An 18862-nucleotide genomic window follows, 5' to 3' on the forward strand; every position below is an offset into this window, starting at 1 on the left:
TATATATATATATATATATATATATTCAATGTACTAATGTCAGTTGGCCTGCATCGTCTTATGATGCAGACATAGGTAACCAAGATCAGCATCCAGCACATCGTTCATCCCATTTGAGCACTCAGAATCAGTGGTGAGCCTCTTTGCATTTCAGAGGTCTCTATGATTGCTCTCCAGTCTTTTCGTTTGTAGAATGTTGTGGGGTTTGTCCCAATGTTCATCTTAGTATAATAGAGGCTTCACAGATAGATAGTCAGTCAGATAGTTCAGTTTGTATTTCTCTTTATTGTAGGTATTTTATCATGAGACTTGAGTGCCATTATGGCCAAGCTATTTTGTTTAAGTAAATCCTTTGAGAATGTTTCTTGATTTATTATTAAGTTAAGTCTTCCGCTCAGTTAAGAAAGCCATGCCATGGGCTCTCTCAAGGCCAACAATGGTCACTGAGTGTCGGTCATGTCCAGGGTGTAGGCTCAAGGTGTGACAAACTTTGTATTAGAGTTAAAACATCAAGAGTCCTAGGGATTCTATGAAGTCGTGTATGTAGAGTCCTAGTAATTGGTGAAACATGTCAAATCTATGTTTTGGAGGCTGCAACATTTAGGAATTTGCTTCACTTCATTCATATTCCTTTTCGTGTGTTAGAGTCTATCTCTAAAAAGTTTCTGTCCATTTCATGCTTGTGTGTGTTTCAGATCACCATGCCTCCACGAAGAGAAGCAAGTGGTTGTCCAGCCAAAAGGAATGTTAAGGAATCAGAGGTACTTATTTCACCAAACGTGCAACCTCAACGAGAAGTCACCAATTCTATGTTCTGTGAGGTTATACTTATGTTAAGACAAGCGATGACTAACCAAGTCGGGCAACAAAGAGGGGCTCGATCAGAAGAGGCTGACACCTTAAGGATTCGTGAATTATTAAGAATGAATCTTCCCAGTTCCATCGGTTCGAGAACTACTGAGGATCTAAAGAATTTTGTAGAGGAGATAAAAAAGGTCTTTGGTGTGATGCAAGTGGTTGAAGCTGAAAGGGTTGAGATAGTTGCATATGAACTGAAGAATGTGGCTAGGATTTGGTTTGATATCAGTGGAACGAGGGCAATATGAGGATACACCATGTCTGATTTGGTCTTGCTCTGAAGGTGCTTTCTTGGGGAGTTTCTTTCCCCGAAAATCGGAAGAGGCAAAGATACGAAGGTTCCTAACCCTAAAGAAGGACACCTTGAGTGTGCATGAATATGGGTTGTAGTTCACCCAACTTTCCCACTATGATCCTAATATGGTTAAGGACATGAAGATAAAAATGAGTTTGTTTGTTGCTGATTTGGGTCATGCTTCAAGTAAAGAGGAAAGAGATGCAATGCCGATATGAGACATCGACATATCCAGGTTGATGGTCTATGTGCAGTAGGTTGAAGAGGGGAAGCTGATGGACAGAGAAGAGTATAGTAACAAGAAAGCTAAGACTGGGAATGAGTCTATGCAGCAAAAAGATGGTTCAAATTGGCTACAATTTCAGAAACAAAATGAGCATGCACCATCATCTGTTAGTGCTCCTGTACCCAAAAACAAAGGTGAGCATCATGACCAGAACTCGTAGAATTTTAGAGCTAGACTAAGACAGTCTCAAGGTAGTGTGGCACAAGAAGGTGTTAGGTTCTTGTATGTGTTTAGTGTGGTAGAAACCACCTAGGTAAATGTCGTGAGGGACAGACAGGTTGCTTCAAGTGTGATCAGGATGGTCACTTTCTGAGGGAGTGCCCGAAGGACAAGAAGGTTAGTGGAAATTAGGGAAATAGAGCCCAATCTTCATTAGTTGCTCCACTAGGCAGGGCTGCACCTTGAGGAGCCACTTTTGGTATTGGCGAAAGGGAAAACAACCTCTTTGCAATCACTAGATGCCAAGAGCAAAAGAACTCTCCAGATGTTGTCACGGGTTTGATCAAAGTATTTACTTTTGAAGTTTATGCTTTGGTAGACCCACGAGCAAGTATATCTTTTCTAACTCCCTATATTGCACATAAGTTTGAGATTTTTTTGAGAAACTTTGTGAACCTTTAAGTATTTCTACCCCAATCCGAGAGTCAATTCTATCGGAAAGAGTCTATAGTGATAGTCCTATTTCTATCAATCACAAGAACACCATGGCTGACTTAGTGGAGTTGGACATGGTAGATTTTGATGTTATCTTCGATATGGTCTGGCTCTTTGTCTGTTATGAGTCAATAGATAGTAGAACTCGAGTTATCAAGTTTCATATTCCTAACGAGACAATCATAGAGTGGAGTAGTAGTTCAATATTGCTGAAGGGTTGTTTCATTTCGAACCATAAGGCGAGAAAGTTAGTATCAAAGGGGTGTATCTATCACTAAGTCTGAGTTAATAACTCAAGTGCTGAGGTACCTTCCCTTCAGCCAGTTTTTATAGTAATGGAGTTTTCAAAAGTATTTTCTGATGATCTACCTGGAGTCCCTCCCGAGAGAGAAATAGACTTTGGTTTAGACATCATTCCAGATACTCGTCATATCTCTATTCTGCAATATAGAATGACACCAACAGAGTTAAAAGAGTTGAAAGAACATATGAAAATTCTATTAGATAAAGGTTTTATTCGAGCAAGTGTCTCACCCTGGGTGTTTCATTCTTGTTTGTAAGAAATAAAGATGGTTCCCTTAGGATGTGTATAGACTACCACCAATTTAATAAGGTCACCATCAAGAATAAAGATCCTCTCGCAAGGATAGATGATCTTTTTGATCAACTTCAAGGTGCTACTTGTTTCTCAAAATTTTATCTCAGATCTGGCTACGATCAACTAAGAGTTAGGGAATGTGACATTTCAAGGACATCCTTTAGAACCAGATATGGATATTATGAGTTTTTGGTTATGTCTTTTAGGTTGACCAATGCACCCGCATGGTTCATGGATCTTATGAACATAGTCTTCAACCCTTATTGAGATATGTTTGTTATCGTCTTCATTGATGACATACTAATTTATTCACGGAATGAAGAAGATCATGCTAGTCATCTCAGGATATTACTTTAGACTTTGAAGGATTATAAGTTGTATGCGAATTTCTCCAAGTATGAGTTTTGGCTTAGGTATGTGGCATTCTGGGGCCACAGAGTTTCCTGCAATGGGATTAGAGTTGACACCCAAAAGATAGAAACAGTTCAGAGTTGACCTAGACCTCCGTCTCCAACTGACATAAGGAGTTTCTTGGGTTTGGATGGCTACTATAAAAGGTTTATTGAGAGTTTTAATCTATTTCGTATCCTTTGACCAAGTTGACTCAGAAGATAGTTAAGTTTCAATGGTCTGAAGCTTGTGAGAAAGCTTTCAGGAGTTGAAGAAAGGGTTGACTACTTCTCCAGTGTTGACCTTATAAGAATGTACTCAAGGTTTTGTGGTGTACTGTGATGCATCAAGAGTTGGTTTGGGCTGTGTTCTAATGCAGAATAGCAAAGTGATAGCTTATTCCTCAAGACAATTGAAGATTCATGATATGATTTACCCAACCCATGACTTGGAGTTGGCTGTTGTAGTATTCTCCTTGAAATTTGGTGTCACTACTTTTACGTCATTCTTGTTGATATATCTGCAAAAGTAGGGATAGTGGTGACAAATGGGGATGAATCATCACTAGTGTTAGAGGTTAAATAAAAGCAAGACTAAGACCCCATTTTACTTGATTTGAATGTGAATGTTCATAAGCAAAGAGTTTTGGCTTTTAATCTAGGGGGAGATGGTGCATTGAAGTATCAAGGTAGATTGTGTGTACCTAGGGTGGATGGACTCTAACATAGGATCATGAAGGATGACAATAACTCCAGATACTCCATTCATCTGGGTTGCGTTCCACCAAGATGTATTAGAGAGGTATACTGGTGGGAAGGTATGAAACAGGACATTCATGAGTTTGTTACCAAGTGCCCTAATTGCAAACAAGTGAAATTAGAATATCAAAGTCCTGGAGGTTTGGCTTAAAATAAAGAACTTACGGAATGTAAGTGGAAGATAATTAGTATGGACTTCATCACAGGTTACCAAGGTATAGCTGGCAACATGATTCGATTTGGGTGATTGTCAATAGAATGACAACATCAACCCACTTCTTGCTGTAAATACCACTCATTTGGTAGAGGATTATGCAAAGTTATACATTCCGGAGGTGGTGAAACTTCATGGAGTCCTATTTTCGATCATTAAAGATAGAGGTTCCCAATTTACTACTCAGTTTTAGAAGTCTTTCTGGAAAGGTTTGTGTTCAAAGGTGAACTTAAGCACTGTTTTTCATCCTCAGACGGATGAGCAAGCGGAGCGCACTATCCAAACCTTAGAAGACATATTAACCGATTGCATGATTAATTTCAAGGGGAATTGGGATTATCACCTACCTCTCATTGAATTCGCCTAGAACAACAACTTTCATTGGCACATCCGAATGGCTCCATATGAAGCTCTTTATGGGAGAAGATGTAGATATCCTATTGGGTGGTCTGAAGTTGGTGAAGAAGGGTTGATAGGACCAGATCTAGTTCACCAAGTCAAGGAGAAGGTGAAGGTGATTCAAGAGAGACTGAAAACGGCATGGAGTCTCCAAAAGTCCTACACAAATGTAAGGAGAAGGTCGTTAGAGTTTGAAGTAGATTATTGGGTATATATAAAAGCTTCACTCATAAAGGCTATTATGACGTTTGGTAAGTAGAGGAAACATATTCCATGGTATATTGGTCTTTATAGAATATTCAAGAGAGTTGGAAATGTATCTTATGAGTTGGAGCTACCACAAGAGTTAGCAACGGTTCATTCGGTATTTCATGTCTCCATGTTGAAGAAGTGCATGTGTGATCCTTCATTGATTATACCAACTGAAAATGTTGGGATTAAGGATAGCTTATCCTATGAAGAGATTCTGGTGCATATTTTAGACCGCAAAATTTGCAAGTTGAGACCAAAGGAGGTAGCCTTAGTCAAGTTCCATTGGATGAACCAGATTTGTTGAATAAGTGACTTGGGAAGCTGAAGAGGATATGAAGAAGAGATATCAACATCTCTTTGAATCTAGAGAGAATGCTGATAAAGTTACTATTTACCTTATGGGTACTTTATAATCTATGAGTAAGCATGTTATTACTTGCTTTTGATTTCTGAGTGTTAAACTTGAGGTCATTTTTCTTAGCATAGTGAAAGAAATCTCATTCGAGGAAGAATGTTCCCAAGAGGGAGATATTGTAACTTTTCGTAACTCAAAATAACTAAGAATAAGCTAAGCAATTAAAAATAATCACTTTTGGAAAGAAAGGGGAAAATATGGACAAATTTCTAACTTTAAGAAGTAAGTTTTTGTCATTTTTAAATTTCCATAACTTCAAGATCAATAGGAATGGTAGGTAGTTCTTGATATGGTTATAAGGAAATTGGAGACATATTTCCAACGCCGCCGAGTTTGCGCTTTTCCGATATCGTATGAGGGAGCTATGCCTATCGAAAGTTGTGTTGTCGAAGTGAGGACAATCCAATTCTTGATTTTAGCAAGGAAAAACTAGTATTTCCAACCAATTATTTCCTAATAAGTTTTAAGGGTTTAATTGGAGTAAAATAAGTCTTAAGCCAGTTTTGGAAAATCAATTCACTCTTAGGGCTTGGGAGAAAAGAGAAGAAAAGAAGAAGAAGGGAGGAAGATCAAGGTTTCGTCAAGAACACCAAGGAATGTCTAGTGGAATTCGTCGATAGTGATCCCTAAAAAGGTATGTGAGATCTTTTCGTGTTGGGTTAGTCCACACACACACCAATTTGTTTCAATTAGGCAAATTATGAGTTCTTTACATGCTAAGACTTGAAGTTCTTGAAGAAAAGTATCGAATTCTCGTTGATTGAATTGTTGGCTGCCTATTATTTGTTGATTCTTGTTTCTCTGGGTTGTTTTTAAGTTGAATTGAGTGGGTATTAAGGGTACCGATAGTCCCAAGTGTTTGGTGAAAGAACTAGAGAGGTTTGGGATAAAAACGAGTTGAAAAGTCCGTCAAATGCACCTGGGCAAAGCCACACGCGTCGCGCCAGAATTTGGCCTCTGACATAGAGTCCTGGCGCGGCGCGCCACAAGTGCGCCAAAACCAAGCCTCATCAAATCAAGCTGGCACGGTGCGCCCTGAATGCGCCCGGGTCGGCGTTTTTCGCCCAATTTTTGGAGTTTAGCCCTTTTAAGTCCTTCTAAGGTATATTAAGACCTTCCACATATTCTATTTACTTCAAGTGATTTCTAAACACCTATATATCACTAAAGAACACAAATCATAACTTTGAATCCATAATTCAATTCAAGGAAAGTTAAGATCAAATTCTAAGAGTTATGAGTCAAGTCTAAAGTGAAGAAGTAAGTCAGAAAAGTTCTTAAAGGTTTTCAAGAGTCTTTATTAAACGTTTTAACTTCGTTTTAAGGCCCAAGTTTCAAGTCAAGTAAAGTGTAAAGATTTGAAGATATTCCAGAAGGGAACTAAGTATTCACTAAGAGTTGAGTTCATTTCTCAAAAGTTATAAGGGAACTAAGTATTCCCTAAAAGTTTATAAATGTTTTCACATTTAAGTTGAGAGGAAACTAATATTTCCAAACGAGTTTTGAGCAAGAAAAAGGGAACATCGATTCCAAGTGATCTTTTAGACTAAGTGTTGAGCAATTATCTCAAAGCAAAGAAAGAAGTGTTTTAAAAACACATGAGCTAGAGTATATTTTCGTAGTAGTATGGAGCACCGATGTGGGGATGAGAGTTAATATTTTACTCAATTCTCCATGTAACCGTTTAACCATCATGATTATTAATGGGGAATATTTTTTAGATGATCACGTAAGTTAAGCTAATGGATATACATTGTTGAGGAGTTCTGCGCGATAAAAAAGTATAGTACAGTTCTGGCTGCGTTGGCAAGACATTGTATAACCATTTAGTCTCATAGTGGTGGTTGTCGGTTATAGAATCTCCCACAGGAACTATATTACTTTCATATATAAGTAAAGTTGAGTTTTTTATTGCATTTTCTTTAATGAACTAAGTTTTTTACATTATTTTACAAGCTTTATATATATTGCATGTGTCTTTATTACTTTATATTAAGTTCAGTATTTCATGAGTTGAGTAAAGCCAAGGTAAGTGTTTCTTCTTATACTTTTCGAGCTTTAGTTGTTGTTTAGCATTCCATCATATTCAATGTACTGATGTCAGTTGGCAAGCATCGTTTTATGATTCAAATGCAGGCAACCAGGATCAGCACCCAATGCCTCGTTGATCCAATTTGAGCACTCAGAGTCACTGATGAGCCATTATGCATTTCAGAGGAGACTATTATTGCTTTCCAGTCTTTTCGTTTATAGAATGTTGTGGGTTTGTCCCAAAATTCATCTTAGTATTATAGAGAATTTATAGGCAGATAGTTCAGTTTGAGTCTCTCTTCATTACAAGTATTTCAACATGAGACTTAGGCGCCATTTTTGCCAAGCTATTTTGTTTAAGTAATTATTTTGAGAATATTTCTTGCTTTATGATTAGTCAAGTCTTCCTCTGAATTAAGAAAGTCAAGACAAGGGTTCGCTCAAGGACAATAATGGTCATTAGGTGTCGGGCCACGTCCAGGCTGTAGGCTCAAAGTCTGACATTACTAGTAAAAGTTATATACTTAAATCCACTACCCGTAACTCATTTATCGTGTACAAATATATATAATTATGTATGTACGAATTTTTGAATTTGATACCGACACTAAATAATAAGCATTGCAATCAAATAACAGTATGGTGATGTGCTCCAAATTCACGAACAAAACTTGATATATACATCTACAATGAGGTAAAAGATCTTTCTAAAATTATTGGGTGCAAATATTATATTATATGATTCACTCCGATTTTCTCAAAATACTCATATTAGTTTTTTTTTCCAGGAATATAGAAAAGCCCTTGATAAGGACACCTAAATGGGTTCTACATGATGTGAATCAAGATTAGTCTGACTCTAATGTGGATATCGAACACCAACTAAGAGACCAATAAAAATACTTAATATCGTTTTATAGGGAAATTAAAAAAGAATTTTTCCAAAGGATGATATACCTGGCTAATAAAACTTAAGGATATAAGTAATGAGTTTATTAGTAATAACTTTGCTATAAGCCAACTAGAATTACCATTATTTCGATAAATTAACATAATAATAGCTAATCATGACATTGTAAGATGTTAAGTCGTTACCATCCAATCAAATCATGAGAAGTTAATTTTTTATATATCAAAATCATAATATATGACGTGAAGTGTATATATAAATAGACATGAAACAATGTTTTTGCAGTTACAAGAACATCATGCAGGTGATCAAAACCCCTAATCTTATTTGCTTTCTTCATGTGAATCTGCATCAAAGTACCTGAAACCAGAAAGAAAGGAATAGGTAAAAGATAAAATAATTGCAAAAAATAAGATCCTTTTGTCTAAAAACGCGACATTTGTGATGTTTGTATTCAGTATAAACAGCTCATTTGGAATAGAGTAGTGTCAACGAAACTTATACAAGTAATTATTTTGTTAAGTGTTGATGAAGGGACAGTCTGGTGCACTAACCAACTGACCACAAGGGTCTATTATATGCAATATTTTGCATAGGAGGTTGTCATGGCAAAGGGAGCACTGCAGGAGAGGGTGGTTGGAAGAATCAAAGTCACGGCAAAAAGTTTGAAGGTTAGTGCTACAATTGCAAGAAGAAGGGACATATGGCCAAAGATTGTCATTTCCCACTAAGAAGGTGCAAAATTCCAAGTATGGAAATGCTGCCATAGCAAAAGAACCAAATGAAAATGAACCAAAGACTGAAGCATATCAGAATCTGAACTGGTTTAAAGCTATATGAAGGAGGAAATTTCTATGTGCTAGAACAAAATCAAATGCGGAAGCTCGAGACAAATCCTAAGATGTCAAATCTATTTGTACTAAATTGGTCTACAATATAAAACATCCAACAAATAGATCGATTGAATGGTACAAGTCTTGTAGCTCGGGGGCTTTCTCAGCAATATGCATATGGACTAGACTATGATGAAACATTTAGTCCAGTGGAAAGAGTCCTACTTGCACTTGCAGCTAGTAAGGATTGGAGCCTGTGAAAAATGGATTTCTGCATTGAGAATTGTATATAATGAGATCTACATGCATGGGTCAACCGACAGGTTTTTAGAGTCAAGACCAACCCCAGCTTCTTGTTTTTAATTTAATTCTTGAGAGTAGAGTGCGTACTTGTTAGTGTAATTTTTCCCTGTTGCTTAGTCAATTATAAGTGCCCAGTGGAAGTTAATTGTATTTTTATGCATAGATTTATTTGTGTTAGTAACCAAGTATGGTGACTGTAAAAAAGGCCATCATTTACTTTGAATGTATGTAACTCCTAAGTTAATTAATTATCATATGAAAACTTCACAGATTTTTGTGTTTTGGGTATTCAACAAATACATCATTTAGAAACTTCAGAAAAATTCTTACTTCTGGTATATATGGTAGTGTACCTGTAATGATTTGTTCATAAAGAGACAAAGCATTTGAGTCATTTTTCAAAGACAAGGAGTAAACAAAATACTCTAAACAAGTCTGATTGCTTCATGTACCAGCAAACCAGAAGAAAGCACATAGTAATTAACCTAACTTCTTGGTTTTGGAGGTTGGTTACAAGAATCAAGACATGTAATAGGTTGCACCACATGTTGTGCATGAGAGAGCTTTTAAAAAATATGACGGAGGCCCTCATGCTCAACCATGGATTCTAGTATGTTATCCTCTAACACAAAACATGAAGGATCCATCTTGGCATCATGATTCCTAGACAAAAGAACATATGAATGGTAGTTTTTTCTCGTCTGTTGTTCAATCTTATCAACCTCCCATTTTGATGTTATTGGACAGTAAACATGCACAAATTTGGTCTGCCCAAACCTTTAAACTCGACTGATGGCTTGTTGTCTACCGAGGGATTCCAAAGAACGTCAAGAAAAACCACTCATAAGGCCCCTATAAGAATTATTCCTTCTGAACAGGACTTTATGGATGCAAGAAGCACTTTTACATCACTCTTAGGGTCATCAAGAGAATTTATAGGTATTTGCCGCTGCTTCACATCCAGTTTCCCATCCATATAGAGAATCTCCTAACCTAAAGTCCAGCCAAAGAGAAAATTGAGTTGCTCCTTGATCAGGTTTAGAGGATCAAGTAGTTGGCTAAATATTATAACCCTCTCATTGCACCCATCAAAAAGTCTGATAAGCTCAACAACAAATTTCATTTTTACTCGTTATCTGGATCCAACTGACAACCACTCTCTTTTAGCTGACTTTCTAAGTCAGAGAATCCATAAACTGACAACTCTTTTCCACCAAGAGACGCCAGATTTTGTTCATTAAAGGAATTTGGATTCTCTGGAATCCTTCTAAGCAACTCGTTCTGCAAATCGGTGTGTTTTAAGTGAACTATAGTGTTCCTTATACCCGGAATGCTTACCTTCTTTACACTTTCACTACACTTATGAACAAGTGGTGAAATAATATCCCTAAGCTCTTCCAATGCTCGGGCATTCTTGACAGTGGAACTGCTAAGACAATCCCATTTCTGCTCCAAATCTGCAGCAAACATTGGACTGACTACACAGAGAGTGTTGTATAACTCCTTGATGTTATTCTGGAAAATATTTCCACACAAAACTATGCACTTCTCGGTTTCAACCTTTTTCAAAGCTTTTAAGACAAGGCTTTGCCAATTACGAGCAGTGTGCCCTTATTTAAGGACCAGAAGACCAGAATATTTAAGAAGGATTTTCTCTAATCGGTTTAGCATAACCGTCTCCATCATCTCCAGTAAGAATCTTGAACAAGTCATAAGTGATCCCTAAAATACTCTTACCTTTAACCCAGGATCCCAGTTTCACCATTCGTATAAGGTGTGGATTTCTCTTTCTCCCATGGGATAAACTGGGAAAGACACTCACAGTATCTTCATCTTCATGTAAAGAGAAATCTTTGTTGTTCTAGTTGTGGAAGGGAATGTCCACTTCCCATTTCTGGAACTCAACTTTCCAGTTAAGTATAAAATCAAATATATGTTGAAGGAAGTCAAATAGACTAGAGGAGTAAAGTAGTAAAATCAGTAGTTAGTCAATGGGAGCAAATCTAATGAGAAACTCGAGTAACTATAAAGTTGCTATGTACAACAGACAGGTAAAAGTGAAGTATACAATGTGGAATTTCAGCATATAATGTGATTCCCAATGATAGTTCAGGAAAGGAGGCTTCTCATGCTGAATGTTCACAGAGGGAACAACCAGCGTTTTTGCTATGGTACCAACACAAATGTGAATGATCTGCGTAAAAATTCAGGCAGCATGGAGCAAGTTCAAACCCAACAAAGTCATGTTAATGCTAGTCCTTTCACACAAGATCAGTATATTCACATACTGCAGCTCCTTACTCAGCACACTCCTCAGATCAACAATGATCCTACCTCTTAAAACATCTGCAAATGTGATAGGTATGATTGAACCTACGGCTATGATAGTCTCTCTCAATCCTGATTAGATTGCGGACAAAAGGGCAAGTAACCATATGGCTTCATACTTGAATTTTCTAAATAAATCCTCAATTAATAAACTGAGCGATATTTTGTTTCCTTCTTTCCTGACTTGTTCATTTTTCACAATCTCTTCACTGGAGAGGTGAAGGAGATTGGTAAAGAGGATAGGCTATATTGGCTACTGAGTCTAGCCGCAGGAAAACCTATTTACATAACTTCTCAAGAATCTAATGGTGTACCAAACATTGAACTGGACATTAGTCTTTGGCACAAAATGCTAGTACACACTTCTACTTCAGTACTTAGTGAATTGTTTCTATATCCTTGTGCTTAACAGTGTTGTTTTTAATCGATTCATGTAGAACATGAAATTGTGTTCCTAATTTAAAAGGAGAAGTGTTTGACGGGACAAAACTCGTATGCTTAAAAAAGAAGGGATGATGTACTTGTCTCCAAATGCATATAGGGACAAACTTTACAGATGAGTCACTTAAATCTCCACTCTGCATCAGCGAGACGGATGGCTTTGTAAAGCCAAAATCTGACTCTAAGATACACATCTGCATTTTAGCAAAAAGATTTTCAACTTCCTTTTCCCATTTTTCTTTCTCAGTGGGAGAAGGTTCCTCGTCTTCAAACCGAAATACTAAAGGAAGTGTTTCCTTGACAGGAACCTGTTCCTTCTCTTCAAAAGGAGTAAGTTTATCATGATCATTTACATTTATGGTAGAATCAACAACAAACTTCATAAATTCAGAATCTTCAAGAATCTTCTTTCAGTCCTCCTATCCTTTCGACAACTTCCTTTTGAACAATATTCTTCACTGAGTCATCAACCACTCAATCCTCTTCAGATTTAGACTCCTCGCCATCAAACCCCAATTCATCAAACTCCTCCCCATCAGTAAGAAGAATTGGGATACTACTATCATTTCCATTGTTTAATTTTTTTTGGAATTAGAAAGTGAGTGTGCACGAAGTAGATATGCTCCACCTTTCTTCTGCTTTTCACTCTCAAGAACAAGCTCAGGACCCCCATTTGACTCTTTTTTCTTCTTCATTCCTGTCATCTTTTGATTCCGTATCATCAAAATCACTAATTACATCATCACAATTAGTAGAACTTGATGATTCAATTAACCTGTAATTCTTATCTTCAGGTTCATCATTATCCTCATCACTTGATGCTTCGGAATCGAACGCAGACTCAGAAGAAGAGATGTTATAAGTATACACTTCCACCGATTTCACCGGTGTCCTACCACACATGTTTGAGGTAGATCAAACAACCTCCTCAAATTTTGCATTCAACATATTACTTTTCAAGCCCGTATTCGACCACCATCCCTAACCTGATTCATTATATACATCCTCTACATCTTCAATGATAAAAACATCATCACAATTCTCCTCCTCCGAATCATCCGTATCATCTTCATCAGGTATTTCCTCGATGAAAATTCGTTCCACAATAGACTCACAAGTTCCTGGACTGAACTTGCTCCTCCTCCCATTATCCCCCTTTTTCTTCCCTTTTCTCAACTTTCTTGCATCCTCTGACCATTTTCCCACTTTTCTCTTATCACCTTCAGAAACTACAATTTTCTTTCATTCCCACAACTCACACCCTCTTTTCGAATATTCACAGAACAAGTCGAAGAAGGCGGAGTAAGATTACCATTTTGACAGGACCTGTTCCCTTTCTCCATAAAATCAAGTCAATAATTCAGAAACTGTTGTCTAGATTTACTCTGTTTTTGGACTAGAGCCATCCCCTGAATTCATCTTTCACCACCTGATTTTAAAATAACATCATTTTCTTGATCAAAATGCACAAAAATGAACAATCACATTCATATTAAACACATTCTTCACAAGAAACACTTACCTGAATAAAGAGAAAAAAATAGATGTGTGTGTCCTTGAAACTATAACAGGATTAGGGGACTGATAACTTTGAAACTTTTGAATGTTTAGAACTAATTTATAAATGAGATAGAGAAAGAAAAGTGAAACTAACCGAGAACACCCTTTTATGGAAGATTTTTACTTCCGTGAGACAAAGGATTTCTTTTAGGTTTTGCGAAGGAAGAGAAACCAGAAGAGCTTGTCCATAGTTTATATGATATAGTTTGACTACATACAAAATTGAAGAAAGAAATTTTTTAATATTTATGTTTATCTCATTATTGGTTATTTGACTATAAATCTATCTCATTAAAAAGGTATAATATTCTTATTTATTTTATATAATTGAGTTTGACTAGATACAAAATTTAATAATAGAAGATCTATGAAATTTATGATCTGTATCATATTAATAATGTTTCTGCTATTATAAATTATCTAGGCGTAGAATGATATTTGTTTTAATGTTAATTAAAATGAAAGAGAGTCATATAAATTAGAAGAGTGATAAGTATTTAAAGAGAGTTAAATATTTAAACAAACTATTATTTAAGGTAAGTAGAGGAGAAAGTAGGGTTGCGTATCTGTCGATTTGGTTCGAATTTTGAATTATATTGGTTCAATTTACTGGTTATCATTTTGTAGAGATGCTAAACCATTATAGAATCATTAAGATATTAACTTATTGGTTATTGATTTATCAGTTCTGTTATCGGTTTAACCATTAAGATTTGACACAAAAATAAATTAATGAAAATACTTTAAAACAAGGTGATAAATCGAATGAATCATGTACACGAGTTCACAAGTTATATATTGCTCAAAAGAGAACACTTTATATTGTAGAATAACCAAAATTTTGAGATAGCCAGAAATAAAAGAATGAAACTAAACTCTAAGTCAAGGACTTTATATACAAAATGGTGTAAATATATTTATTTAATTTACTATGGGTTATCGTTTAACTCATTAAGAAAAACCTCAAACTTGATTAAAAAAATCAAAACTATTATCTGAACCACTAAACCAATAACCCATTACCGATAGAAAAATAATTTTTTCAACTCGAATTATCGGTTTCGGTGGATTTGAACAACCCTAGGAGAAAGAGAAAAGGGATTGACTGGTTTTTTGGTAGTTATAATTGAACATTTCTTGTTTTTACAAGGGTAAATTTTTTTAAAAAAATAATGGTAGGTGAATTTATTAATCTAATTAGTAATCATATCATATTTTTATATATAAGAGAACCCTAGATATTCATACATGGCACCACCACAAGCGAGAATTCCTTTTAAATTTATTTATTTCCAAACTACCCTTTCCTCTTTTGTGAAAAAATGTGACTATTATGAAAAGTTGCGACATTAATGAAGAGTTCCAACTTTTATCAAAAGTTGTGACTTTAATGAAGAGTTGCGATTTTAATGAAGAGTTGTGACTTTTATGAAAAATTGTGACTTTAATGAAGAGTTGCGACTTTATGAAAAGTTGGGACTCTTATGAAAGGTTGTGAACTTTCTAAAGGGTTGAAACCTTTGTAATAAGGCACAATAAACATTTGTTCACACTATTCTTTCTAATCTTCTTCTTCTACTTCCACAAAATTAAATATTTGTGTATTTTGCTTCTTTTGAGTGACTTACTGACGCCACTAAGAGGATGTAATTCTTTAAACCTTTGGTATTGGAGGGAAACATTTTTCTTAATGGGATATTGTGTATTTAGTCGACTAGATATATCCATTCTATTTTTACATATCTTGGTATATTTTTTTTACACTCATTAATTTATGCTTATGATATTAATTGTTGTTTTTGAGTACATGTTTTAAAATCTGTTGTTTATGTTTCTACAAAGTTATTTTCTCCAATTATATTGAACTTATACACATAAAGTACATAGATTCATAGTGAAGTAAATAATTATTTTACTCAATTCCAAGAAGTGAAGTGTTGATATTCTATATTAAATAACTTAATATTACTTATATATAAGTGATACACACAAATTACACTTCCTTAAAGAATTATAAATTGTCGTATCAAGTAAAGAACCCAACTAGTAGGTTGGGGTCGATCCCACGAGGAAAATGAGTCAGACTTAACTTTAATGTACGATTACCTCTATTTAGTCAAGTCCTTTCCGAAAACTAGTAAATAAAGGGGGATTTTGTGAAACAAAAGTGTGTTAATATTGTGAAATCAAACAAGTAGCAAGAGTGAATTATTAGTGTTTATCAAGTTGTGAGAGAAACTAGGGTGTAAGTGTTCTCCATAGGTTCATAACGCCATAATCCTAGCTATAACAATTCTTTCCTAGTTTTTTTCATGGAAAGTGATAAGTTGTGCATCTCTAAATACTTGGTCCGGCATTAAGAGAATTCCACCCCGTACCTTGGTTCGACTACATGTGTCTAATTTACTAACCCTTACCTTTTCTTCATATTAAGCATCATATTTGATGTTTGGCTTAGTTATTACATCACACCAATCGAAACTAGCCTATTAGATAGTATCCACTAAATCTATGTCGATAATTCTTTTCCTATAAACTACCCCCTTTTTCTGGCAAGTAGCAACAAGGCGAGTTCTAACGCGTGCACTCGTTAAAAAGAGTTCTAGAAGAAAGAATTATCGATGCATGCAATAACCTATTTGAGAATTGTTATTTAGCTAGGTTTATTTTGTTAATCACCCATGGTTCCCACAACCCTAGTTGTGGATTTAGTTACCCATGCTTAGAAGAGCACAATTCATAATAGATAAATAATAAATCATGAACTTACTTTGACAAATTTGAAGAAAATCCAGAAATTCAACTTGAAATCGCACAATTATCTTAAAAAACCAAATCCAGAAATTTGAATTTTTGCCCAAGAACAAAAGTATGAAAATAGTAAAGAAATCAAAACGCAAAAATGAGGTTTTCACCCTATTTATAATAATACAGAGTCCTCAATTAAAAGTTTTTGAAATAAGGAAAGTTTGTCCAAAATGCGACTTCAATTGACGACCCCGATAGATGGTCCGTCGATGAGACGACGGACCGTGGACTGCCTCCGTCGGCCCATACTTGGCATCTTTTTTTGGCCTTCACTTTGCATCGTCTATGCTTCTCGTTGTTCCATACTTAGCTTTTCTTATACTTCGGGTACTGGACATTCTCTGATCACATCGATGTTTTTCCAGGACGATCCGTCGATCAGTAGACGGACCGTCGATCTTTTCGTAGCCCCACACTTAGTCACAGTTCCACGAGTTGCTTCCAGATGCTTGAACCTTCAATAGACGGTCACCACCTATGGTTCTTCGATGGAACAGCGGGACATCGATGTCTTCGTGGGTCACTTCTGCACTACTTCTTCACAACCTTCTGCATTTTCGCTTTTGACAACTTTCCTGCAAAACAAAGACAACACATGTTAAAATTACTACAAAAAAGCTCTAGACACACACCAATCATAAGGAAAAATATTGAAAGTACCATAAAACCACGGTACATAAACACCCTCAACTTAAATTCATTATTTTTCCTCAAACGACGCACTATGACTCAACACAACACTTTGTACACAGGTATCATCTTTCAAGCTTCCACAATCAAATGGCTATCAATCCTAACATTTTTTGTTGCTTTAGTGCATGTTTATTCTCTTAGGATTGATAGGCTTACTCTTGTTGATAATACCATGACACAGACTTACCTTGCACCGACACCTCTACTCTTTTGTCTCTCACCACGGTACCAACTTTTCCGATATTGCAACTGATGCCCTCACCTCAAAAGCTATCCTCCTTTTTCACATAGTAATTTTAACTTTTGAATATAAGGATAATTTTTTAACACTCACAATAAGCTTGCCCTTATTTTCACTGCTTAAGTTCTCCATATTAATAGGATCACGATAGGGCTTTGTTTACTTGTGACGTGGGTCAGGTATGGTACATATGGGTACATTTCAGTGACTTGTTGTCCTTCTTGACATTAAAGTTAAGCGTGCTACCTCTTTCATTATTTATTATACCCTACTTTTCTTGTCATCTTTGCCTTATTTTCTCTTTTCTTTCTCTTTTGAGGAAGTGACTCTTACTTCTTTTGTTCCACATTCTTTTTATTTCATTTTTATTTTTATTTTTATTTCAATTGCCAATTTTGATTGAGTCACTTTTCTTGTTCACTGTCCCTTTTCTATTCCACATTACTCTTTGTTATACCCACTTTTTTTTGTTATCACTCATAATAGTCATCCTCAACTTATGGCTTTGCCATGCGCTGAGGTACACATTACTCAAGGTTGGCTCAGGGCCAAGACGAGGTCAGTTTCTGCACTAGCCACCCTCAACTTATGTTGTTGGCCTAAGTTGAGGTGCACATTTCCAAGGAGTGACCAGGGCAACCACATTATATCTAGGGGAGTTGAGTTGGGGAAGAAAAGAAAGGTTTTTTATAGACTCAAACCATTTGGATAAAAAAGGGATAACAATTTCATTCGGCTCACTTCACTGTAGGCTAGATGGTTTATAATTTGAACAACGGTTTATGATCCTTTCCTAATTGTCTAAACCGGAATCCTTTTGCAGGACCAACCGGGCAAGTTCTAGCTAGGTACAAACAAGGAACAATCAAATATCCTCACACTCTCCTGACACCTCATTATACTATCATATTATCGGTCACCTAGTTTGAATGTTAGAGTAAGGGTCATGAAGTGGTGTATCTCTATTTCATGATTAGAGCCAACATTCAACATTCATTATACCTATTCATGAAAGAACTTTCTTAGAACAGGATATCATTCAAGGTTAGCCATCATGCTTCATTTTTCACTTTCATACTTTGTACAAGTTACGACACATACCAGTTCAACAGTCTAGTAATCAGTCTCTTGGGGTAAAAGAACACATGCAAGAAAACCACCAATAGAGGATCGTGAGTTGGGCTAATCAGACTTCACCCTAGCACTAACTTTCCATTTAACCCACCTCCATCAAAAAAACATGCAATATTCCCCAATTAATAATAAATATAAAGATAGGGTGGTAGGTGAAACAAACATGAGGCGGATAGTGCCGAAGATCAACAAGCAGACGGGTATGATTTCCCAGAACCCGCACCCTCAGTAGGGACACCCTCAGTAGTGCCCACAACAGTATTTGCACCCTCAGTAGCGCTCTTCTCAACAACCTCAACTCTGGAGCTAGACGCCCCAGCATCCAACTCTCTAGCCCTCATCTGACGGGCCTCCTCATCAAGCAAAGATTCTCTCCTCTCCGCCTCAAGATCTGTCCGCTCCTTCCTCCTAGCACCTTCCTCATCTCTCTTAGTGGTACGGCTGGAACAATGCTTCTTGGC

The 18862-nt window shown here is 36.3% G+C and overlaps 2 pseudogenes; both read right to left on the reverse strand.

Annotated features, from left to right (window-relative positions):
• Nucleotides 1-9558: 9558 nt before the first annotated feature.
• Nucleotides 9559-11857, reverse strand: LOC114073905 (annotated as a pseudogene).
• On the reverse strand, nt 9559-13207 carry LOC107030009 (annotated as a pseudogene).
• Nucleotides 13208-18862: the final 5655 nt, after the last annotated feature.

This window comes from Solanum pennellii, chromosome 9, assembly GCF_001406875.1.
Source record: "Solanum pennellii chromosome 9, SPENNV200".
NCBI classification, from domain to species: domain Eukaryota; kingdom Viridiplantae; phylum Streptophyta; class Magnoliopsida; order Solanales; family Solanaceae; genus Solanum; species Solanum pennellii.